The following is a 17,015-nucleotide window of genomic DNA, read 5'->3' on the forward strand; positions in this document are numbered from 1 at the left end:
ACTAACAAAAACTACTAACTACTACTAAACTACTACAAAAACTACTAACTACTAAAACTACTAACAAAAACTAAAGTAATTGCTCTACTAATTGTAGAGCAATTATACTCCAATAAAGATGTTAAAAACCCCTACAATATTTCTAAATCAGAACAGGTAATTCTTCTGCTACCACCCTCCCACCACCACCACCAAACATACATACCCATCCCTAGATTATAGCTTCCCTCATATTTCCTATCTGAGTAAATAACACCACTATCCACCAAGTGCATAATCCCAAAACCTTCCCAAAACCTAAGTCATCTCTGATTTCTGCTTTTCCTTCAACCTCCAACATTCACTCTACCAGCATGTCCATGGGCTCTACTCAAGAGAAATTAAAAATGGGTGCTTAAGAGCATAAGCCCTGGAAACAAGCTATCTGGGTTCAGATCCCAGTTCTATCATTGACCAGTTATATCGCCTTGGGTAACCTACCTACATTCGGTCAAGTTGCCATATATAAAACAAGGATGATGACATTATCTGATTCATAGGATAATGGTAGGGATTAATAAATTGTTAAGAAATTAGAACAATAGCTGATGCCCATTATGTGCTCAATAAATATCAGTTATTATTATTGTCTTCGAAATACATCTCAAATCTTCTAATTCTCTCCATATACACGTATACCTCCTGACTTCAAGCCACCATCATCCCTTCTAACTGATCCCCCCCACTTTATTGTCCCACTACAATTAGTTCTCCACACAGTAGTAAAGGGACCCTTTAAAAATATAACAAACAGATGTTCTCCTGTTTAATAATTCTCACTGCCTTCTTGAACGTGGTCTGAAATCCCCTGGATGAATTAGCCCCAACCCAACTCTCTGCCTCATCTGGTAATATCCTTTTATTTTTTTAATTTAATTTTATTTTTTATACAGAAGAATATCTATTTTATACATATTAGTGTATATATGTCAATCCCAATCGCCCAATTCATACCACCACCACCACCACCCCACTTTCCCCCCTTGGTGTCCATACCTTTGTTCTCTACATCTGTGCCTCTATTTCTGCCCTGCAAACCAGTTCATCTGTACCATTTTTCTAGGTTCCACATATATGCATTCATATACGATATTTGTTTTTCTCTTTCTGACTTACTTCACTCTGTATGACAGTCTCTAGATCCATCCATGTCTCTACAAATGACCCAATTTTGTTCCCTTTTATAGCTGAGTAATATTCCATTGTATATATGTACCACATCTTCTTTACCCAGTCTGTTGATGGGCATTTAGGTTGCTTCCATGACCTGGCTATTGTAAATAGTGCAGCAATGAATATTGGGGTGCATAGTCTTTTTGAATTATGGTTTTCTCTGGGTATATGCCCAGTAGTGGGATTGCTGGATTGTATATATGTACAATCTATTTTTAGTAATTCTATTTTTAGTTTATTAAGGAACCTCCATACTGTTCTCCATAGTGGCTGTATCAATTTACATTCCCACAAACAGTTCAAGAGGGTTCCCTTTTCTTCACACCCTCTCCAGCATTTGTTGTTTGTAGATTTTCTGATGATGCCCAGTCTAACGGGTGTGAGGTGATACCTCATTGTAGTTTTGATTTGCACTTCTCTAATGATTAGTGATGTTGAGCAGCTTTTCATGTGCTTCTTGGCCATCTGTATGTCTTCTTTGGAGAAATGTCTATTTAGGTCTTCTGCCCATTTTTTGACTGGGTTATTTGTTTTTTCAATATTGAGCTGTAAGAGCTGTGTATATGCTTCAGAGATTAATCCTTTCTCCGTTGATTCATTAGCAAATATTTTCTCCCATTCTGAGGGTTGTCTTTTCATCTTGTTTGTAGTTTCCTTCACTTTGCAAAAGCTTTTAAGTTTCATTAGGTCCCATTTGTTTATTTTTATTTTGATTACTCTAGGAGGTGGATCAAAAAAGATCTTGCTGTGATTTATGTCAAAGAGTGTTCTTCCTATGTTTTCCTCTAAGAGTTTTATAGTGTCCAGTCTTACGTTTAGGTCTCTAATCCATTTTGAGTTTATTTTTGTGTATGGTGTTAGGGAGTGTTCTCATTTCATTCTTTTACATGTAGCTGTCCAGTTTTCCCAGCACCACTTATTGAAGAGACTCTCTTTTCTCCATTGTATATCCTTGCTCCTTTGTCATAGATTAGTTGACCATAGGTGTGTGCATTTATCTCTGGGCTTTCTAGCCTGTTCCATTGATCTATATTTCTGTTTTTGTGCCAATACCATATTGTCTTGATTACTATATCTTTGTAGTATAGTCTGAAGTCAGGGAGTCTGATTCCTCCAGCTCCGTTTTTTTCCTCAAGACTGCTTCGGCTATTCGGGGTCTTTTGTGTCTCCAGACAAATTTTAAGATTTTTTGTTCTAGTTCTATAAAAAATGCTACTGGTAATTTGATAGGGATTGAATTGAATCTGTAGATTGCTTTGCACAGTATAGTCATTATCACAATATTGATTCATCCAATCGAAGAACATGGTATATCTCTCCATCATCTTTGATTTCTTGTGTCATCTTTGATTTCTTTCAAAAGTGTCTTATAGTTTTCTGAGTACAGGTCTTTTACCCCCTTAGGTAGGTTTATTCCTAGGTATTTTATTCTTTTTTTTGCAATGGTGAATGGGATTGTTTCCTTAATTTCTGATCTTTTGTTGTTAGTGTATAGGAATGCAAGAAATTTCTGTGCATTAATTTTGTAACCTGCAACTTTACCAGATTCATTGATTAGCTCTAGTACTTTTCTGGTGGCATCTTTAAGATTCTCTATGTATAGTATCATGTCATCTGCAACACTGACAGTTTTACTTCTTCTTTTCCAATTTGTATTCCTTTTATTTCTTTTTCTTCTCTGAATGCTGTGGCCAGGACTTCCAAACCTATGTTGAATAATAATGGCGAGAGTGGACATCCTTGTCTTGTTCCTGATCTTAGAGGAAATGCTTTCAGTTTTTCACCATTGAGAATCATTTGGTAATATTCTTCATCTCACTCCCTTCACTGCATCCACAGCGGTTTCATTCTGCTGATTGAATACACCTAGTTTGCTTTGGCCCCAGAGCCTTTGCCTTTGCTTTCCCCACTGACTTGAACATTCTTTTCTTGGCTCTTCCAATGACTAGATCTTCATCATTAAAGTGATAAATGTACCATCCTAGAGGAGATTTCGCTGACCATAGTATCTAACAAAGCTCTATTATTCTCCATCATATCATCCTGTTCTGTTTCCTTCATAGAACTTCTAGCTATCTGAAATTACCTTGTTTACCTGTTTAATTTTTTTGAATCTCTTCTCCAACTGTATGAGAAGTGTATGAGAACAGAGACCCTGTTTTTTTGTTTGATTGTTTTTTGTTTTTACACTTGTATTTACAATGCTTAGAATGGTGTATAGCACTTCTCAGGTGTTTAATAAATTTATTGAACAAATTTTAATAAATTGGTGAATTACTGAATGAATTTTAAAAAGCAGGCCATTGGAACCAGTCCCTCCCATCAGGAAACTTGCACAAGCCTCTTAGATAGCCTCATCCACCAGAGGGCAGACAGCAGAAGCAAGAAGAACTACAATCCTGCCGCCTGTGGAACAAAAAACAACTTCACAGAAAGGTAGACAAGATGAAAAGGCAGAGGGCTATATACCAGATGAAGGAACAAGATAAAACCCAAGAAAAAACACTAGATGAAGTGGAGATAGGCAAATTTCCAGAAAAAGAATTCAGAATAATGATAGTGAAGATGATCCAGTATGTTGGAAAAAGAATGGAGGCAAAGATCAAGAAGATGCAAGAAATGTTTAACAAAGACCTAGAAGAATTAAAGAACAAACAAAGAGAGATGAACAATACAATAATTGAAATGAAAACTACACTAGAAGGAATCAATAGCAGAATAACTGAAGCAGAAGAACAGATAAGTGACCTGGAAGACAGAATGGTGGAATTCACTGCTGTGGAACAGAATAAAGAAAAAAGAATGAAAAGAAATGAAGACAGCCTAAGAGGCCTCTGGGACAACATTAAATGCAACAACAGTTGCATTATAGGGGTCCCAGAAGGAGAAAAGAGAGAGAAAGGACCAGAGAAAATATTTGAAGAGATTATAGTCGAAAATTTCTCTAACATGGGAAAGGAAACAGCCACCCAAGTCCAAGAAGCACAGCAAGTCCCATACAGCATAAACCCAAGGAGAAACACACAGAGACACATAGTAATCAAATTGGCAAAAATTAAACACAAAGAAAAATTATTGAAAGCAGCAAGGGAAAAATGACGAATAACATACAAGGGAACTCCCATAAGGTTAACAGCTGATTTCTCAGTAGAAACTCTACAAACCAAAAGGGAGTGGCATGATATACTTAAAGTGATGAAAGGGAAGAACCTACAACCAAGATTACTCTACCCGGCAAGGACCTCATTCAGATTCAATGGAGAAATCAAAAGCTTTACAGACAAGCAAAAGCTAAGAGAATTCAGCACCACCAAACCAGCTCTACAACAAATGCTAAAGGAACTTCTCTAAGTGGGAAACACAAGAGAAGAAAAGGGCCTACAAAGACAAACCCAAAACAATTAAGAAAATGGTCATAGGAACATACATATCGATAATTACCTTAAATGTGAATGGATTAAATGATGCAACCAAAAGACACAGGCTTCCTGAGTGGATTAAAAAACAAGACCCACATATATGCTGTCTACAAGAGACCCACTTCAGACCTAGGGACACATACAGACTGAAAGTGAAGGGAGGGAAAAATATATTCCATGAAAATGGAAATCAAAAGAAAGCTGGAGTTGCAATACTCATATCAGACAAAATAGACTTTAAAATGAAGAATGTTACAAGAGACAAGGAAGGACACTTCATAATGATCAAGGGATCAATCCAAGAAAAGATATAACAATTATAACTATATATGCACCCAACATAGGAGCACCTCAATACATAAGGCAAATGCTAACAGCTATAAAAGAGGAAATCAACAGTAACAAAATAATAATGGGGGACTTTAACACCTCACTTAAACCAATGGACAGATCATCCAAAATGAAAATAAATAAGGAAACACAAGCTTTAAATGACACAATCAGATAGATTTAATTGATATTTATATGACATTCCATCCAAAAACAGCAGATTACACTTTCTTCTCAAGTGCACACGGAACATTCTCCAGGATAGATCACACCTTGGGTCGCAAATCAAGCCTCAGTAAATTTAAGAAAATTGAAATCATATCAAACACCTTTTCTGACCACAACACTATGATATTAGAAATGAATTACAGGGGAAAAAACGTAAAAAACACAAACACATGGAGACCAAACAATACGTTACTAAATAAACAAGAGATCACTGATGAAATCAAAGAGGAAATAAAAAAATACCCAGAGACAAAAAACGATAAAAACACGATGATCCAAAACCTATGGGATGCAGCAAAAGCAGTTCTAAGAGGGAAGTTTATAGCTATACAAGCCTACCTCAAGAAACAAGAAAAATCTCAAATAAACAATCTAACCTTACACCTAAAGGAACTAGAGAAAGAAGAACAAACAAAACCCAAAGTTAGCAGAAAGAAAGAAATCATAAGCATCAGAGCAGGAATAAATGAAATAGAAACAAAGAAAACAATAGCAAAGATCAATAAAACTAAAATCTTTTTCTTTGGGAAGATAAACAAAATTGATAAACCATTAGCCAGACTCATCAAGGAAAAGAGGCAGAGGACTCAAATCAATAAAATTAGAAATGAAAAAGGAGAGGTTACAACAGACACCACAGAAATACAAAGCACCCTAAGAGACTACTACAAGCAACTCTACACCAATAAAGCGTACAACCTGGAAGAAATGGACAAATTCTTAGAAAGGTATAACCTTCCAAGACTGAACCAGGAAGAAATAGAAATTATGAAAAGATCAATCTCAAGGAATGAAATTGAAACTGTGATTAAAAATCTTCCAACAAACAAAAGTCCAGGACAAGATGGCTTCACGGGTGAATTCTATCAAATATTTAGAGAAGAGCTAACACCCATCCTTCTCAAACCCTTCCAAAAAATTGCAGAGGAAGAACACTCCCGAACTCATTCTATGAGGCCACCATCACCCTGATACCAAAACCAGACAAAGATACTACAAAAAAAGAAAACTACAGACCAATATCACTGTTGAATATAGATGCAAAAATCCTCAACAAAATACTAGCAAACAGAATCCAACAACACATTAAAAGGATCGTACACCATGATCAAGGGGGATTTATCCCAGAGATGCAAGGATTCTTCAATATACACAAATCAATCAATGTGATACACCATATTAACAAATTGAAGAATAAAAACCATATGACCATCTCAATAGATGCAGCCAAAGCTTTTGACAAAATTCAACACCTATTTATGATAAAAACTCTCCAGAAAGTGGGCATAGAGGGAACCTACCACAACATAATAAAGGCCATATAGGACAAGCCCACAGCAAACATCATTCTCAATGAAGAAAAACTGAAAGCATTTCCTCTAAGATCAGGAACGAGACAAGGATGTCCAGTCTCACCACTATTATTCAACAGAGTTTTGGACGTCCTAGCCATGGCAATCAGAGAAGAAAAAGAAATAAAAGGAATACAAATTGGAAAAGAAGTAAAACTGTCACTGTTTGCAGATGACATGATACTATACATAGAGAATCCTAAAGATGCCACCAGAAAAGTACTAGAGCTAATCAATGAATCTGGTAAAGTTGCAGGTTACAAAATGAATGCACAGAAATCTCTTGCATTCCTATACACTAATGGTGAAAAATCTGAAAGAGAAATTAAGGAAACACTCCCATTTACCATTTCAACAAAAAGAATAAAATACCTAGGAGTAAACCTACCTAGGGAGACAAAAGACCTGTATGCAGAAAACTATAAGACACTGATGAAAAAAATTAAAGATGATGCCAACAGTTGGAGAGATATACCATGTTCTTGGATTGGAGGAATCAATATTGTGAAAATGACCATACTACCCAAAGCAGTGTACAGATTCAATGCAATCTCTATTAAATTACCAATGGCATTTTTTAGAGAACTAGAACAAAAATATCTTAAAATTTGTATGGAGACACAAAAGTCCCCGAATAACCAAAGCAGTCTTGAGGGAAAAAAAGAGAGCTGGAGGAATCAGACTCCCTGACTTCAGACTATACTACAAAGCTACAGTAATCAAGACAGTATGGTACTGGCACAAAAACAGAAACATAGATCAAATGGAACAAGATAGAAAGCCCAGAGATAAACCCACGCACCTATGGTCAACTAATCTACGACAAAGGAGGCAAGGATATACAATGGAGAAAAGACAGTCTCTTCAATAAGTGGTGCTGGGAAAACTGGACAGCTACATGTAAAAGAATGAAGTCAGAACTTCCTAACACCATACACAAAAATAAACTCAAAATGGATTAGAGACCTAAACGTAAGACTGGACACCTTAAAACTCTTAGAGGAAAACATAGGAAGAACACTCTTTGACATAAATCACAGCAAGATCTTTTTTGATCCACCTCTTAGAATAAGGGAAATAAAAGCAAAAATAAATGGGACCTAATGAAATTTAAAAGCTTTTGCAAAGCGAAGGAAACCATAAACAAGATGAAAAGACAACCCTTAGAATGGGAGAAAATATTTGCAAACGAATCAAGGGACAAAGGGTTAATCACCAAAATATACAAACAGCTCATGCAGCTCAATATTAAAAAAACAAACAACCCAATCAAAAAATGGGCAGAAGACCTAAATAGACATTTCTCCAAAGAAGACATACAGATGGCCAAGAGCACAGGAAAAGCTACTCAACATCATTAATTATTAGAGAATTGCAAATCAAAACTACAATGAGGTATCACCTCACACCCGGTAGACTGGGCATCATCAGAAAATCTACAAACAACAAATGCTGGAGAGGGTGTGGAGAAAAGGGAACCCTCTTGCACTGTTTATGGGAATGTAAATTGATACAGCCACTATGGAGAACAGTATGGAGGTTCCTTAAAAAACTAAAAATAGAATTACCATATGATCCAGCAATCCCACTACTGGGCATATACCCAGAGAAAACCATAATTCAAAAAGACACATGCACCCCAATGTTCATTGCTGCACTATTTACAATAGCCAGGTCATGGAAGCAACCTAAATGCCCATCAACAGACTGGATAAAGAAGGTGTGGTACATATATACAATGGAATATTACTCAGCCATAAAAAGGAACGAAATTGGGTCATTTGTTGAGAAGTGGATGGATCTAGAGACTGTCATACAGAGTGAAGTAAGTCAGAAAGGGAAAAATAAATATCGTATATTAACACATGTATGAGGAACCTAGAAAAATAGTACAGATGAACCAGTTTGCAGGGCAAAAGTTGAGACACAGAAGTAGAGAACAAATGTATGGACACCAGGGGGGGAAATTCACGGTGGGGTGGGGATGGTGGTGTGCTGAATTGGGCAATTGGGATTGACATATATGCACTGATGTGTATAAAATTGATGACTAATAAGAACCAGCTGTATAAAAAAATAAAATAAAATTTTAAAATTTTAAAAAAGGAATGATTAAAAAAAACAGGCCATTGGGTCCTCAATTTAAAGCTTATATAAATGTAACCTCCCAATGATTAACACTCTAAACATTAAAAGAAATAAAATAATGACCATATTAAAGAAAAACACAGATAAATAGTTTTATGGTCTTGGAGTAGGAATAATCTTTCTCAGCAAGAAAAAAATACTGTGAAGCCATAGAGGAAAAAATTCACTAGTTTGGTTGCATAAAAGCTGGAAAATTTTGCACAGCTAAAGACACAATGGTCAGTTAAGTGGACAAACAGGCTAAGAGAAATTTTAAATTTAAAAGGTCTTATAAATGTAGATGCAAAAATCTTCAACAAAATACTAGCAAACCAAATCCAGCAATATATAAGAAGGATTATTCACCATAACCAAATGGAATTTACCCTGGGAATACAAGATTGGTTTAATATATGAAAATCATTCAATGTAACACACTATATTAATAGAATAAAGGACAAAAACCATATATTCAACGCAATAGACATAGAAAAGTGTTTGACAAAATCCTACATATATTCATGATTTTTTAAAAAACCTATTAACCAACTAGGGATAGAAGAAAATTTCCTCAACCTGACAAAAGAATATCTACAAAAAGTTCACAGCAAAATAATTCTTTATAGTGAAAGACTGAACACTTTCCCCCCGTGGTCAGGAACAAGGCAAGATGCCTGCTTTTACCTCTTCTATTTAACATACTTCTGGAGGTTCTAGCCAGTGAAGTCAGGCAAGCAAAAGAAGTACAAGGCATCCAGACTGAAAAGGAGGAAGTGAAACTGTCTTTATTGCAGATGAAATGTTCTTGTATTCAAGAAAATCCTAAGAAATCCACTAAAAGACTAACAAACAATCAAAAAAAAGTGCAGCAAAGTTGCAGGATACAAGATCAATATACAAAAATCAATTTTTTGTTTATACATTAGCAATGAACTGTCCAAAAATAAAATTGCCCAGGCAATTACTAATCTACTTTATGTCTCTATGGATTTGCCTACTCTGGACATTTCATATAAATGGAACTATATTGTATGTGGTTTTTTGCAACTGACTTCTGTGACTTGGCATAATGTTTTCAAGATTCTTCCATCTTGTAGCATGAATCATTTCTTCATTCCTTTTTATTGCTGAATAATACTCCACTGTATGGATATGCCATATTTTGTTTATCAAGTGATAGTTATTTGGGTTCTTTCCCACTTTTGGGCTATTACTAATAATGCTGTTATGAACACTCAGGTACAAGTTTTTGTGTGGACATGTTTTCAACTCTCTTGTATTTATACCTGGAAGTGGAATTTCTGGATCTATGGTAACTTTATATGTAACTTTGTGAAGAACTGTCAGCCTGTTTTCCAAAGTGGCTGCACCATTTTACATTTCCACTAGCAGTGTATGAGGGTTCTAATTTTTCTATATCCTCACAACACTTGTTATTATCTCTTTTTTGTTTTTGTTTTTAATGGCCATTCTAGTGAGTGTGAAGTGGTATCTCATTGTGGTTTTGATTACATTTCCTGATGGTTAATGTTGTTGAGCAGCTTTTCATGTGCTTATTGGTCACTTGAATGTCTTCTTTTGAGAAATATCTATTCAAATCCTTTGTCCATTTTTAGGATGTCTCTTTTTTTTATTGTGACTTCTTCATATATTCTTATCAGATTTATGACCTGTTAACATTTTCTCCCATTCTGTGGATTGCTTTTTCACTTCCTTGACGGTGTCCTTTGGAGCACAAAACTTTTGAAGTTTGATTAAGTCCATTTGATCTATGTTTTCTTTGGTAGATTGTGCTTTTGGTGTCATATCTGAGAAACCATTACCTAATCCAAGGCCTCAAAATTTGCTCCTATGTTTTTTCTAAAACCTGTATAGTTTTTGCTCTTACATGTAGGTCTATAACCCATTTGGAGTTAATTTTTGTACACAGTGTGAGGTAGAGGTCATTTTTTTTTCCATGTGGATATCCAGTTGTCTAAGCACCTTTTGCTGAAAAGACTTTTCTTTCCTCATTGAAGTATCTTGGAACTCTTGTTGAAAAAAACTCTAAAAATATGATATTTTGTTTGAATGAAAAGTGGCAGGATGACATCTTTGGCCTCCTGGTAATTTTTTGACATGCTGTTGAACAGTTGTCACAGGTGTCATCAATATCTATAGATGGTTTTCATGTAGAGAAAACGCTAATCCTGTAACTCATCTAAATGAAATGGGATTTCACATGGGACTCTGTCTCAGTTTCAACCAGGGCTCCAAGGCAATAGGTGCCTTTGTGCAAATTAGCAGAAAAGCAATCCCACTGGGTAGGTGAATTGCAGTAAAGTGCCCCTCTGGCACCCTGTGCTGCTAGAGGAGGAATGGCTGTAATTCAGCACTCACTCATCCCTGTAGCTTGATAACTTTGTGTGGGGTACAAACTGCATAGTCATTTGCAGTAGTTTTGGATTCCTTCTACAGCAACATTCCAATGTGAGTTTTGAGGCTACCTAAGAAGAACTTCCAAAAGAGTTGGTAAAAACTACCAACTCTACCCTGAAAAAAGAGATTAGAGAGGTCAAGAGAGAGGATGTATTTGGAGAGAGTTGTGCTGAGAATCTAACAGTCGAAAAACTAGGTAGGATGGGAGATACTTCTTCACCTCAAATGTGAGAGGACCTCTTTTGGGACCACCCAGAAAGTATCCTATGTGTTTCCTAGTATTGGGACTGCATGTCTGATACAGGTCTGAAAAAATATAAACTGGCTCAAGCTTTAAGCTACCTTTAGCCACAATGCAGAGGGGAATAACTGTAGTATAACTGATACCAGATCAGTGTTTTGTGGACCAGACTAAGCTATGGATGAGCAAAACAGGCCAGAGTTGTCTAAGGTTCTGCCCAGAAGGATCACCTGGAGAGTGAGGAGACCTCAGCATAAAGAGGTACAAGTTTTCTGCTAGATACTCAAGAGCTAATGGAGGCATCAGAAAAGACCACTTTGAGGAGATACATTTCTGCTGGACATTCCAGGTAAGAGATACCCAATGATGTGGGAGTCTCAAAAAAAAAAAAAATTATAGATGAGCTCATGAGGGAAAAAGTCAGGTGTAAACATTCACCAAGTCTGAAGAGTGTCAACACATCAAGAGTGTACCAGTCAAGGGACTTCCCTGGTGGCACAGTGGTTAAGAATCTGCCTGCCATGGGCTTCCCTGGTGGTGCAGTGGTTGAGAGTCTGCCTGCCGATGCAGGGGACACAGGTTCGTGCCCCAGCCCGGGAAGATCCCACATGCTGCGGAGCGGCTGGGCCCGGGAGCCGTGGCCGCTGAGCCTGTGCGTCCAGAGCCTGTGCTCTGCAATGGGAGAGGCCACAACAGTGATAGGCCCACGTACCGCAAAAAAAAAAGAAAAAAAGAAAAAAAAGAATCTGCCTGCCAGTGCAGGGGACGTAGGTTCGATCCCTGGTCTGGGAAGCTCCCACATGCCGCAGAGCAACTAAACCTGTGTGCCACAACTACTGAGCCTGTGCTCTAGAGCCCTCATGCCACAACTACTGAGCCCATGAGCCACAACTACTGAAGCCCGCGCACCTAGAGCCTGTGCTCCGCAACAGGAGAAGCCACCGCAATGAGAAGCCCGCACACTACACGAAGAGTAGCCCCCACTTGCTGCAACTAGGGAAAGCCTGCACGCAGCAACGAGACTCAACACAGCCAAAAATAAATAAATAAATAAATAAAATTTAAAAAAAGAGTGTACCAGTCAAGTAAATCTTTGCCTGTTTCCTTACGTCTTTCCCTCACTCACATCCCAACTCTGGTGGGGTCAGAAATCACAGTGAGTGGCAAGGAAAAGAAGGCAGAGTCAAAAGAGAAGAAGCTAACTTCACCCTGTTTTCCGCTAAAGGCCCGAAGTAAGAAAAGGTGCTTAACTTCAAATTAATGTCTTTAACAGTTACACAGAAGTAGGCATTAATTAGTAACATTAGCCTTTTTAGATTAAAAGTGTCCAAAGACATTTTATTAGCTAAGTATGTATATACATCTATCTATCTATCTATCACCTATCTATCTATCATCTATCTATCTATCTATCTATCTATCTATCCTAATACTGTAGTGCCTTCTACAAGGCAGGGGAAAAACTGGTTGCACAGAGTGCGTTTGAATAGGCAGTATGGGGGTAGGGGAGAGAGTAAAATTGTATTGGTGTGCACTCTAACAGTGCCACTTTTCAATGTATTCATTCCTAAACTATCAAAATCAATAAACTACAATATAAAGAATAGCCATGTCTTTTTAAATCACAAAATGTCATTTCAAGAATCTCTATAAAAATAACTTTGATTCAATTCAAACAGTACTTTAGGTAGATCCCTAAAGAAATAACTGTACTGTAATTTGGGCATTGAAAGCTGTAACACAATTTAAACACGACTTCACTTTTTTGTCTTAATACGATTCCACCCACTGCATCCTTCTGTGTGTTGTTTTGATGACCCTGTCACTTAGGGTTCTTTGAGCTCAGTTTAAAGGTGTCAATAATGAATGAAATGAACTCAGCATTGGGATACATTTTCAAGAATTCTGGTAGTTTGAAACCATCCTATATAATTCCATCATACTTGATTATAACATGAAATAGAAACAAAAAAGCTAATCATGACGTAGAAGCAACTTCATGTCAAATGATGTACATGAAAGAGCCAATTTAGTAAACTCTGAATTTACTTAGCCTGTTTGAACATCCATAAAGGGGACTTAGCAAAACAGTCTTTCCATATGCCAGGTGAAACCCTCAGAGGGAATAGACCTCAGTTTAATAATGAAAGAGAAGGGAAGGGCTGATAATTATTCTGTCTAAACAGTGTTTTTGTGGCCCAACATTGATTGTGTCTTGAAATCTCCTTTGGGAATGGAGCAGGCAGCTTTTCCTTTGCTTTCAGAAACATCATGCAAATTATTTAAACATTTTTGCAATTATTTTCCTGAAACTGAGTTTTGGCACAATGCCTAGAAACACTGAAAAGTGACATCACACCGCACCCAGAGATGCAGTTTCCAAAAAATTCTCTGGGGAGCCTTACAACTGTCTTGGAGGCCGATTTCCATATCACCATGTAAACATGGGAGTCTATTGGTACTTCTGCCTTTAGAGAGGCTCCAGATAAGGACACCACCAGCAAGCAAAAGTTGAGGCAATTTAATTCTAGTTATCTTCCTGTAACTTGACTGTATGTGCAGTTTCTTTTAAAGTCCTTTCTAACTATCTGTGTGAAAAATATTTCTGTTGGCACTTTCTTAAACCCTTGATGTGTCTATGACCACCCCTTTTTAATGTTAACCACAGAAAAAAGTCTGATCGCCTTTTCTCTATCCCAGACCTTATATCTGGTTATTCGTAAGGATAATTTTATAATTCATGCAGATGACTGGCCTAAAAATGATGACCCTCTTTTGTACTATTACTTCATGCTGAGGACAAAGAGGATACAGGAAAATTACTCCTTGGCCCAGGAAGTTTATTAAAATGCTAAATGAAGGTCTGGCGGCAGCTCAAAGAACTTTAAATAACCTTGTGGTGGAAAACCTCCAAAACCTCTTTTTACCGTCAGCTTAAACTAGGCTGGTTGTGACAAAGAGTAAGAAAATAAGTAGTTTCAAGAGTGCAAAAACACATCTATTTTTAAAAGGTAGGTCTGTACAATGGTTGCAGGCAAATGTGACACAGCCTTCTGAGGCATGAAGACAATAATTTATCGTACAGCGGTTTTGCAGGGTTCACAGCCAGTCCTGGGCAGATTCCACATGTCAGGCATGGATGAAGTTGTGCAGAAGGAAGTGTAATTGCATCGTGGTCGATGCAGTGTTCCCTTTTGTTCGTCAGTGCAAAACATGCCACAGACACATCCTGTGAATAACGTTCTTGTGGCTAAAATTCCATGGAATAAAAACACAAAATTATGTGAAATAGAATGGCAATTGCTACTCCAATTAATTCCACTCTAGTGCCATATGGGGCTCTAACTCCATATGTGGTTTTGGCTCTGTGTTGCTCTGCTGGATCCTTCAATATTCAACAAGTAGCAGACTCTCTAAGAGGTAGGAGTCTCCAGGGCTAAGTCATTGAGCCATGGTATCTATAAATTATTACTGGGTCATCTGAAACCTGTATTCGAATTTTCAGGAAACCCATAGGAATGGGAAAACCACATACAAATTGAACACAAGAAACCTTTTAATAGGGTCCCAGGGAGAACAAAAGAGGTGGATCTCCACAGCCTCAGAAGAGCCAACAGCAATAGAAAGAAGGCATGTTTTTCCCAGAGCCCTCATCTGGAGTACCTGTGCCCTTTCTTTCCAGCCTGACTTCCTGAAACACAGATGTACAACCTCAGTGAATACAGCCTGTCCCCATGGCCTTTTCCCCAGTCCCTGATGTTGTCCTCCTAGGGGGTCCCTGGGCTCCAAATGCAGCTATTCTGACAACCCATTCCCTACATCCGAGCTCCCCAGGCCCAACATTATTCAGGAATGACTTAAGGAAATTAAGCCTGGAATTCAGTGTCTGCTTTAGCTCTGATACCCAGGCTTGGAAGACCTGTTCCCACCGTATTCATTGGTCTTGTAACTGCTGCCCTTTTGTGTTTCTTCTCCTTGGTAATTTAACTATTATGGGTTCTTCTAGAACTAAAGCTCACCTTGATCCTATTTTTCAGTCCCCAGGCTGCTCCTGAACCTCAGGCAAAGGTCTGGAACTCTCAATCTCCAACAGCTTCTGGATTCTTCCTTTGGCATCAAGCCCCAAGCTGGCAGCCTTCTGGCTAGACAACAACCAGGTCAGATGCAGACTTCCTTTGCTCTTGGACTGGACTCACTTCCAGCGCCTGCAGCTGGGCCTGTGCCCCCACTGCCTGCCTCACCCTTGTAGGAGAGGTAACTCCTTAACCTGCCTTTTCTAGTCCATCCTGCCTCACTCAGGTTATCTAGGTCATCTCAGACAGTGCCCCAAGATATAAAGGCTGGAGCTCAAGAGGCTGACTTTTTCCTGAAGAGTGCTAACTGAAGCTAGAAAAATAATTCAGATAGCTCTGGATCAAGATGCTTCTTCCTGGACAAGTCATAGGTATTTTGGTAGGAGGAAATGCCAATATATTTTGTAAAAACAAAAGAATCCCTGAGACCAGGCTTCCCTCTCAATACTGAGCTACACATATTTTTTATTTGTTTTAAAAGAACTAGATAGTCCTTTGAAGGGTGGCCTGAGAAAATTGGACTATGTATGTTTAGGGAAATTTAACATCCAAAGCAATATGGAAATTCTTCTTAGCGCTGATCTTTATGAACGTGTATAAGCACAGGAATGCTGCTTTTATGATGCTTTGTTGGTCTCTCTTCAGTAGATATCCCAACAGTTTATTACTATGAGTAATAGTCTAAAATAATAGGTGATTGAACCTTTCAGTAATTCATGTACTTGGTTGAGTAGCTATCAGCAAATGTGTGAGTAGCACAGAGGAAAATGTATAATAGTGTCCTTCCTTAGAACAAAATCCCAGCTACCAAGAGAAAACAAAGAGCAACACTGATAGGAAGCAGTGATAGTCTTGCTTCTTTGTGTAAGAGCGCACGGAGCTTTTCAGTATCTCAGCCTCACGCTAAGAGACTGCCTGCTTTTGACCATGGGTGAGAGATCAAAGTTACATGGGATAAGAGCCTCCCACGCCTCTATCAACACCACCGAGAAAACAGTCAAGGGAACTCTGAATCTGAACCAGCTCTGATCACTGAGTTGCTGCAACCCTCAGAGTATGGGGACCCCATTGATCTTGCCAACTGAAGCAGCAAAGTACAGTGAGATGGAAGGAGCATGGCATCTAGTCCAACAGACTTGGTGTTAGAGCCCAGGCCAAGTATCCATCAGCTGATTGCATGAGTTACTTGACCTCTCCAGGCCTCAGTTTCACCACAGAATGCAAATAAATAAACACCTCATGGTGTTAAAGGAAAAAACTCATGTAAAACTCCAAGCACAGTTTCTGGCTTATAATGGGTACTCAGTAAATGGAAGTTCTCTTCCATCCATGACCCCTGCCCCCCTTATTTCTCTGGAAAATTCTTTATCTTTATCTTTTAGAAAGACTGACTTCAAATGCAATTTTTGCAAGGATAGTTATTTTCTTCAAATCTCTCAAATCTGGTAAAAGGCTAGAGTCACCTTCTAATTATTTTTTAGAAAGAGATGTCGTGCCCCTGAACCATGAAAAACTGTTGATAAAGGGAAACATTTTCAATTAGCTGAGTGAATGATCTATGTCAATATTGCATGTGAGAAATGGATCATCATTTAACAGGTAGGAATCAACATTA

At 38.0% G+C, this 17,015-nt stretch overlaps 1 long non-coding RNA gene across 1 annotated transcript in view; it reads left to right on the forward strand.

The window, feature by feature from the left end:
* Nucleotides 1-17,015, forward strand: part of LOC117197362 (uncharacterized) — a 47,598-nt gene that overhangs the window by 30,319 nt on the left and 264 nt on the right. The window contains exon 3 of the long non-coding RNA XR_004477940.2: nt 15,365-15,581. This is a non-coding gene — a long non-coding RNA (uncharacterized LOC117197362). The remainder of the gene's footprint in view (nt 1-15,364; nt 15,582-17,015) is intronic.

Source organism: Orcinus orca, chromosome 3 (genome assembly GCF_937001465.1).
Source record: "Orcinus orca chromosome 3, mOrcOrc1.1, whole genome shotgun sequence".
Classification (NCBI taxonomy): Eukaryota; Metazoa; Chordata; class Mammalia; order Artiodactyla; family Delphinidae; genus Orcinus; species Orcinus orca.